This window comes from Pseudonaja textilis, chromosome 1, assembly GCF_049901715.1.
Source record: "Pseudonaja textilis isolate UNSWEBS1 chromosome 1, rPseTex1.2, whole genome shotgun sequence".
Lineage (NCBI taxonomy): Eukaryota > Metazoa > Chordata > Lepidosauria > Squamata > Elapidae > Pseudonaja > Pseudonaja textilis.
In genome coordinates, this window is record NC_141990.1 from 28437123 (window position 1) to 28447026 (window position 9904).

The following is a 9904-nucleotide window of genomic DNA, read 5'->3' on the forward strand; positions in this document are numbered from 1 at the left end:
GAGGAAACTTTATTTATTATTGATTGATTGATTGATTTGATTTGATTTGTCTATCGCTTACAATATAATAGGTATAAGTATAAACATAATTATGAATACATGAAATAGATACATATAAGAAAAATAAAAAGAAACAATAGGACAGGGATGGTAGGCACATTGGTGTGCTTATGCATGCCCTCTACAGATCTCTTAGGAAAGGGGTGAGGTCAATAGTTGAAAGTCTAAGATTAAAGTTTTTAGGATTTGGGGAAGAAACCACAGAGTCAGGTAGAGTATTCCAGACATTGACCACTCTGTTGCTGAAGTCGTATTTCCTGCAATCAAGTTTGGTGCGGTTAACCTTGAGTTTGTATTATTGTGTGCTCTTGTGTTGTTATGGTTGAAGCTGAAGTAGTCATTGACAGGTAGGACATTGCAATGTATGATTTTATATACTATACTAAGATCGGACGGAAGGTGGTGTAGTTCTAGGTTTTCTAGGTCTAGAATTTCAAGTCTGGTGCATAAGGTATTCTGCAACAAGTAGAGGAGTGGAGAACTCTTCTTGGGAAATATTTCTGGACAAACTCAATTGTGTTAATATCAGATACATAATGTGGGTTCCAGACTGATGAGTTGTATTCAAGTATTGGTCTAGCAAATGTTTTATATGCTCTAGTTAGCAATTCAATTGACAGAGTTTGGATCATCAACAAGGTCTTGACTATTCAGCTTGTATTTTATTTTCTGATTTTTTTTGCCAATATGTAAGACAGAGATTTGTTGAGATTTGAAATTGCCATTTGTTTGACCATTCTGATACATAGTCAAGGTCTTTTTGAAGGGTAGCAGTATTGTCTGTAGTGTTGAATAGCTTTACATCATCAGCAAAGAGAACGCAGTTGCTCTTAATATGATCACAGAGGTCATTTATGTAGAGTATGAAGAGAGTTGGTCCTAGAACACTGCCTTGGGGGACACCATTGTTGACAGGTACAGAATTTGATAGGACACTCCGAATTTTGACCATTTGTTGTCTGTTTGATAGGAATGCATCTATCCAGTTATGCAGGTGTCCAGAGATACCATAAGATTTTAGTTTTAGGAGTAGTTTGTCGTGTACCATTGAATCAAAGGCTTTGCAGAAGTCTATGAAGATTGCATCCATTGCTTTGCCCTGATCGAGTTATGTAGTCTCTATGTTTTTGCAGTGTAAGAGTTGCAGATTACATGATAGTTTTTTTCTGAAACCAAATTGTTTATTAGAGAGTAGGTCTCTAAGTGGAGGATAATGGATAATAAGTGATTCCATGACTTTACAGGTGACGCAGCATAAAGAGATTGGTCTGTAATTTTCAACTAGGTTGGGGTCTCCCTTTTTGAAGATGGGGATGACCGTGGCCTGTGACCATAGTTTTGGCAAGGAGCTGGTCCTGAAAGATTTTTCAAAGATTATGCTTAGAGGTTTGGCTATAGCAGTAGATAGCTTTTTAAAGAAGTAGACACATATTCCGTCCGGTCCAATAGATAGAGATGGTTTTAGATTGTGTAGTGCTTTTTCATTTTGCAAATGACCCTGCAGAAGCGTGGGGCCAATGAGCCATTTCTGTTTTTGAACTCTGGGACAAGGGCAGAGCAGGGAAGAGGTACAAGAAGGTAGAGGGAGTTCAGAGGAAGACCCAGTCCCACCCCCTCTTCATCCTAGGGCACACAGGAAGGAATGGAGAAGAGAGCAACATGGGTTGTGTGGCTTACAGGGGAGGAAAGAGCCCTAATTCCCTTCATTAGCCACAGCTGGGAATAAGAGTTTAAAAGAAATGCACGCTGAATGCAGCAGCTGTTGGGAGCAAACATGACTTTATTTTGTGTTGACTTTGCTTCTCTGTGTTCCTGGCATCTTCCCAACCATGTTGAGGTATTGCCATGCCTTCACATCTGGAATTCTTGCTCCTGCCCTGTCAGAATAATTGCCTCATTTTGCCTTGATTGGACTTATAGTTACAGTTTTTGTTGACCACATTTTGGACTTTATTCTCTGCAGCCAAAGGCTGTTCCTGGGAGCGTTTTTCTCCAGCCAGAAGGTAACCATTGGGGGCAAAGTTGGAGCTAATAAAGGGACTCCTACTGTTTATCTGACTGTGTTGCCTTCGTGCCACACCCCAGGTAATCACAGTTTTAGTATAAATTTCAGATCATATACCCTGCTGGTAATTTGCACTATTTATATATTTATTTCCCATCTTTATTATTTTCAGAAATAATTCAATACTGCAAACATGCCTACTATACTCCTTCCTCCTCCTATTTCCCCCATAACAGCAACCCTCCAAAGAGGGTTGAGAAAGAATGACTGGCTCAAGGTCACCCATGCAGCTTTCATGCCTCAGGAGGAACTAGATCTCATAGTCTCCTGGTTTCTAGACCAACACCTTCACTGTAAGAGTTATGATTAAGTAACCTACAGGAATATGCCATCCATCAAGCATTGTTTATGTTAATACAATATCTGAGACTGTTTCATATCACTATATAGATTCTAAACACAGTTGCATGAAAATAATCAGATGTGCTACTACATATTATCTATTGCTACAAATTGAACTTGAAATAAAAAATGTCCCCACTATTTGGTGAATAGGCAATTTGTACTGAATTTGTGCTGAATATTTGAAAAAAGCTATCAATGAGAGAAGGAGAAATTCATTTATTTACAATGAATTCAAGGCCAAATAGTAGAGCTTCTGCACTTTACGAATAATGGTTGAAAAATTGATGACTGGCTTTTTTCAGCTCAAATCTTTGTACTGAAACATCTATAAACTCTTTCTCACAGAAATAGATATATGGACAAAAGCTCACAAGGGAATATATAAATATAGAAACTTATTCCAGTGAATAGTAAATGTGTGTACATTTTGCTTACAATGAAGAAATCTAACCTGGCTTTTACTTTATTTTTGACCTGCAGGCAGTCATTGTTTTTTAAATTTACTCATACATGCATGGTTTATGGTCCAAAATTGCTATTCCTCCCCACCCCCACCCCGAAACCCAGCAATGTTTATGGTGGGGAAAGCACTGAAACTAATGAAATTCACATCCAACTCTTCACTGCCAAGTAACTTATTGAGGGAGAATAGAGTGACAGAGTCAATCTCTCACTCTGGTTCAGGAAGATGTGGTTGTTCTGAGGAAAACGGGGGGGCGGGGGGAATGAGAGGGGTAAACACCGGAACTGTCTCTGAATTGTGTTAAAGGAAAGATGGGCTACAAATACTAATACTGCTGCTATTACTATTCATAAGTCATAGTTATTCATAAGAGTCAGTTTGGTTTATTGGTTAAGGCAGCAGGATAGAAGCCAGAAAGCTATGAGTTCCACCTTAGGCATGAAAACTGGATTTTGGGGCCAGTCACACTCTTTCAGCCCAACCACCTCTCAAGATTGCTGCTGTGGGGGAAATAGGAGGAAGAAGTAGTATATTAGGTATCTTTGCCGTCTTGAGTTATTTCTGAAAATAATAAATGTGGGAAATAAATATATAAGTAGTGCATCATAGGCTACCATAGGCTACTATACAGTTAGACATTTGTTAGCTTTAAAAATGCAGACAGATTTTTGTTATTTTTAGTGTAACAGGCAGACATACCTCACCATCTGGGGACTGTTTGATGAAGGGGATATGGTTATTACACTGAGATTTGGTTTTATGGCTTCAGGACATCATCCAAACACAGCCAATATCGCTGTTTCCTTTATTTCACCCAGTCTTCTTATAACCAGAATGTTCCATTTAACTGTATTTTCCAAGGAAACATGAAAGCCTTGGAAAGTTTCTCAGTAACCCCCAATAAAACCTTAACTACCTTAAAAAATCGATTCCACTTGTAGTGGAGAAAAGTATTGGGTCATGAAGAACACATGAAGCTGCCTTGTAGTGAGTGAGTCCATTGCTCAGTAGTCCCTGTTGTATATTGTGACTCACCAGTAACCCAGCCAGAAACCTTTCCAAGAAGTATTATTTTTTTATTACAGATACTGAAATAGACAATCTTCTTTGGACAAAGCAATAACTGTATCATCAATTTATCCAATAAAAAATATTGAGGAGGAGGTGGTCGGCAGTTCGGTGGTTCAAATCCCTAGCACTGCATAATGGAGTGAGCTCCTGTTACTTGTCCCAGCTTCTGCCAACATTGCAGTTTGAAAGCATGTAAAAATGCAAGTAGAAAAATAGGGAATATTTTGGTGGGAAGGTAACAGTGTTCCATGCACCTTTGGCATTTAGTCATGCCAGCCACATGACCTCTTCAGACAGTGCTGGCTCTTTGACTTTGTAACGGAGATGAACACCACTCCCTAAAGCCGGAAACGACTAGCATGTATGTGCAAGGGGAACCTTTACCTTACTGTATATACTCATGGAAAAGTGTATCCACAGGTAACCTGAACCCAATTTTTGGAAATTATTTTACAACCTAAAATTCTGGGCTTATCTATTAATATATATGGTAATTTAAATGAAGACTTTTGAAAGTACTTTATGGTGACTCAAAGGGAGGGAGAGATGGGATGGATGCCTCCTGCAGCATTTTGCCAGCCAAAATGAGGCATGGGGGACCTTTTTGGCTTGCATGGCCTTCTACAACAATTTGCAGGCCAAAAACGCCACTCCCCTGCATCCCATTTTGGCTGGCAAAGTGTTGCATAAGGCCATCCAGGCCATAAATGGGCCACGCAGTGGTCGCATGTGGGAGACCCATGCCCCGTTTTGGCCGGCAGTGTCCAAGTAAAAAATGGGCCATGCAGGGGCCATGCGCAGCCCCCCTCCACCTCATTTTGTCTGCCAGAGGCACTGCAGGCTGGTCCTTTGCTATTTCCAGGCCAGCCCCATGAGCCGGATCCAGGCCATGGGCCTTGAGTTTGACACCCCTGCCTTAAATGGTTTAGTACTCACTCTAGAATTGCCTTGTCTACACTGGTGCCCTTCAGGGGTGTTAGAATTATAAGAATGTCTAAGTTCCAAGATACAGATGAGAACAAAAAGGGACCCTTGAAACATTCTTCAAAAGTTTTTGCACGTAAGCATGGCTGGAACAAACAGACTCAGATTTGTTGTTTGTACTACTATATTTTGTTATAAAACCTATTCATGTTTTCAGCTCACCATTTGGATACAGGAACAGAGTGATTGAGAATGGGCAACAAGGTTCTCTCATATCCCCAGTGGACACAGACCATATATTGTGAAAAAACAGAGTAACTCTACCTTTTCAAAATACCATTTAGGGAGAGAATATTTACTTTTATGAATGCACATGAATGCATGTGTATACACACCTATTAAAGATAAGATGTTTGCACCATCCTCACCAACAAAAAAAGCTTTCATTTAGTATGACTCTCCAAATATTGTAGTCAAATAATAATTATTTTTTATAATTGACTAACTTTGATTAATCGTGCAACACATTTTTAAAAAGAAGTACAATAGAGACAAAGCAAGCAAAATCTGATCACTTTACCATTGGGCCAATTTACGTCATATAGGTGTTACCAGAAAACCTCTGCTTCAGTTCAGTTCATTTCATTTTCCTGCTTTCTTTCTTGTCCATCAGGGGAGGACAAGGGGAAGGAGATCAGACCAATTTTCTATCATGCTGAGATTACAATCATCTGTTGCTATTGAAGTTCCTTTCATGAGATATTCTTGTTATTTATTTTAACAGGAAGTAAATGCAAACAAGTGGAGATGGCTGGGGAATGCAAAGGGATGAGAACTTGAGAAATGAGAATGTTTATTTCAAGAAAAGCCTTTACAAAATGAGGTGAAGTCTAACTTAACAAAACGGTGAGTTTACATCAGGGATGGAACTGTCCTTAAATATTTCTTACTACCCCATTCAACCATGCATAATATATATCAAAACCCTCACCGTCTTAATAATAATTACTTGTCACACACCTGCAGCTACAGGTTTGTTTTTCCAGAGCTGTTCCTGGATTTCATGATAGGAGCATAGACTCGAGAAGCTTTCAGGAGATGCTTTTATTTGCCATTTCAGAATAAATATTTCTGTTGGGGATTCCTCTTTTTCACCATCTCCTTTCTATTTTGATATCCACACCCATACCAACAATGTACTTCAGAGAGCAGTTGTAGAAATAAAGTGAAGGAAGACTCTCCATTCACGCCATCTTGTACGCTTGAAATAAAGGTGGGGTATAAATGCAAAGAAAGAGGGAGAGAAAGACAGAGAGAAAAGAGCTGAAGAATGCCTTTTCAATGTTAGGGCTAGGAGCCATCCATAGAGATACCTCTGAAAGATACTTCAGTAAGTTGAACTATGAGTTCCTTACATAATAACATTTGTGGCTCAAGGAATGAAGAGCCCCCACCCTGTGAAATCAGCCTGACACCCCATTAAAAGCATCTATTTTTCCCAAAGGACACTCCTCAATTAAAATACCCTAGAACTGAATTGTATTTAATCTTATCTCATTTTCCATTGTCCTTTTAATGAAACCTATCATCCTTATGAAAGCACTCAGTTTTCAATCTTAAAAAAATCTTATTCACCACACACTCTTCAAAGCTTTTTTGGGGACTCAAAAGTGCTATTGTGCTTCTCACAAATATCCTTTGCCCCACCTTACTATCTGGGCAATGATGAGAGTTTCTATTTAATAGAAGGTGTTTCCAGCATTCTCTCCCTTCAATATAGTTTGCATTCCATTTTCAGCAATTTATTATTGTTGCTCATATATTTTTATTTTTAGTTTCACATTATCCAAAGAATATTATTTATTGGAAAACTAATAATATAACACAAAAAATGGACCAAGACAGGAGAAAAGAAACCCTGTCTAAGATAAAGAGCTCTCCACCCTGATTTGTGGAAATGCAATGTGCGCTATTAAATGGAACTTTTAGAGCTGTCCTTAAAATTGCAGCTTTGCTATAATAAAACATGGTGATTTGCCCACCTCAACATGATGCAGAAATGCCAAAATCTCCACCTGGGAAGAAGAACCCTGGAGTAGGCATGACTGTGTATGAACACTCTTAGACTCAGTGCTAGCAGCTTTCATAGAAAGCTCTTGATTTGCCACTTTCTTTGTGAGTAAATGGGATAAAATAAAGGGAACTCACCAGGTTTTCTGGGGCAGAGAGGGTTTTCCCCATTAAAATCTGAGAGTCACGTCCTCATATCTTGGTCTGCATCTTGTTCTTTTCCAACATGAATCTCTGCCCAGCTGCAGCTGTGGTCCTATTTTACCTCCTCGTCTTCCTCTCCACCTTCACAATCTGTGTCTGCCTCAGCTTTGAAAAATGTGTGTGCTTTTTTTTTTCAAAGGGACTTCTCTCTCCCCCTTCATGAGTATATATGTGATTGCGTCAAGCTGGTTGCTTAGATACCACAGTACTATTCCAGTTTCAGGCTTTTCACTCTAGAATTACTGTCTGTCTCTTCTCTCATTCATGCCAGTCAGCTAGTCCTGGATGCTACCTCCCACTAAGACATCACCCTGAAAAGACCTGAAAAAGAAGATGCTTTGAGTAAGGCTGGGTCCTAAACCCTGCCAGATTTGATTTTGCTTCTCACAAATGAACTTTCAGGTGTCAAAAAGCAGAAAAAGTTCTCCCTGGACAGTCTGCATACCTCCAACACTATTTGAATAAATACAGTAGACTGTCACGTTTGAATTTCCATGTCAATGTTCGGTTCAGCTCTTCCGCAGTCATACACAAGAGATATTTGGTTTTTGGATGCTGTAGTTAAATTCATTAAATTTGTAATACCATAGCTGTTCTTTTAACAGTTTTGAAACTGGGATAGTATTTCCACTTTGGGTTAAAGATATGCTAAAAAATATGTGCAAATGCTCCCAACAAGCTAACATATAGGTTATCAGTCACATTTTGCATGAAAAGATAGGCAGTTCACAAACTGGCGTTTAATGTATGGGATATTTTGGGAGAGGTAGCACCTCTGGTTTAGGGCCTGCAGTGCCCTTTTAAGGGCTGCTTGTTTGCTTTTCATCCCCACCTGGCATTCAGCAAACACCTGTAGCCCCAAATAGCTGTAACATGTGTAGCAGCCACATCCCAGTAAACCATCTCGGCAGGTGCGCCAAACCAGATAGATAGCTGATGGGTCTTCTATCTGTGGTGAGGTCTCAGTATGTGAAGTCAGGGCCTGGCAGATTGAGTGGAGGAGATTGATCAACAGTCTTAACAGTCAAGAAGTCAGGCCCAGCAGGCTTCGTGGAGCACTAAGAGCATGGTAAGATACGCAGACTTCCCGATCATCCACTGCTACAGGAATAGTCTCCAGCTGTAATGTTTCTTCTCCATGCCACTGGATTCAGGTCTCTTCTGCTAAGAGAGCAGGGCTATCCTGAGATGTTATGGGTGCCCAAGGAAATTCATGGAGTTGATTCAACTATTTCATGATGGAATGACAGCAAAGGTCCTTTGCAACAGTGATGCATCAGTTACATTTTTTATTTACAATGGGTAAAACAGGGTTGTGAACAATGGTGGGATTCAAATTTTTTTACTACCGGTTCTGTGGTCGTGGCTTGGTGGGCGTAGCAGGGGAAGGATACTGTAAAATCTCCATACCCACCCCATTCTGGGGGAAGGATACTGCAAAATCCCATTTCCTCCCCACCCCACTACCTGCTTTCCAGCTCCATTCTCCTGTGCAGGGCAACAAAAGAAGACCCAGCTGATCAGCTGGGATTCGGGAGGCAGAGAATAAATGGGGGCAGGGCCAGTCAGAGGTGGTATTTCCTGGTTCTCAAAACTACTCAAAATTTCTACTACTGGTTTTCCAGAAGTGGTCAGAACCTGCTGAATTGGTCAGAACCTCTGGTTGTGAACCCATTCAATTCATTAGTCAGCCTGAAGAAGACAAAAATACTTCACCGGCCCATGCAAAATACCATGCCTAAAATCCAAAAATCATGATTGAAAATACCTGGATGACAAATGTAAAGCAACTTCAACTACTTGGGAAGCTTCATCTTGAGTGATGGGTCTTTGGACAAAAAAATAAACTCCAGGATCAGCAAGGCCAGCCAGGCATTGGTGTGGCTGTATACTAGAGTCCTCAATCAACACAACCTCTGTATCTCCACAAAGCTAAAGGTCTACAGAGCAGTGATTATCCCTTCTCTCCTACGTGGATGTGAGCCTTGGACTCTGGACCAAAGGTACATAAGACAACGGGAGAAATTTCACCTGTGCACTCTCTGCTCCATCCTCTGCATTCATTGGCAAAACCATGTCTCCAACCTGAAGGTCTTAAATCATGCAGAGTCCGCCACTAGTGAGTCCCTGATTGTCTGTGCCCAAATAAGATAGGTGGAACATGGCGCCAGAATGGTTGACTGTCATATGCCTCATCAGTTGCTCTATTGTGCACTAGAATCTGGAAAGAGACCTTGAGGTCAACCACACAAGTGCTACAGAGACAAAGTATGAAACAACCACTACTCTACTGTGACATTCAGCTAAGGGAACTACAAGCTGCAGCTTCTCACCAGAACCTACTGGTGAGCCCACTGCTCTGATGCTTCCTCCTTCTTCAAAGAAAAGTTCTGGGGGGAAAAAACTGATAGAAAATTATGAGTAGCAATACAGAATAATACCCTGCAACAATGGAGTACCAATGGCGCAATTGTGTTAAACTCTTTGCTTCAAGACTTGGACTGCAGAGCCAACTCCTTGTCCTCAGAAGAACTGCACAATAGCACGTCATCTTCAAGCTGGAAGGACTAATTTATGTATATGTACTAATAAGGATCTTTATTTGAGACAAGATGTTAAGTCCCAGAAATCCTGATGAAAGTTCTTGTAAAGTAACCACAGGGTCATAGAACATTAAATTTAGGGAAGAGGCTTGGAGATAA

At 40.3% G+C, this 9904-nt stretch overlaps 1 protein-coding gene across 3 annotated transcripts in view; it reads right to left on the reverse strand.

Moving 5' to 3' along the window:
• The window catches only part of FAM167A (family with sequence similarity 167 member A), a 31073-nt gene extending 23729 nt beyond the window's left edge, over window positions 1–7344 (reverse strand). For 2 of the 3 annotated variants that reach the window (XM_087930089.1, XM_026715964.2), the window contains exon 1: window positions 7137–7344. The gene's annotated coding sequence lies outside the window, so the exon portion shown is untranslated. The remainder of the gene's footprint in view (window positions 1–7136) is intronic. The other variant, XM_026715963.2, reaches the window with a different exon arrangement.
• Between the last annotated feature and the right edge of the window lie 2560 nt (window positions 7345–9904).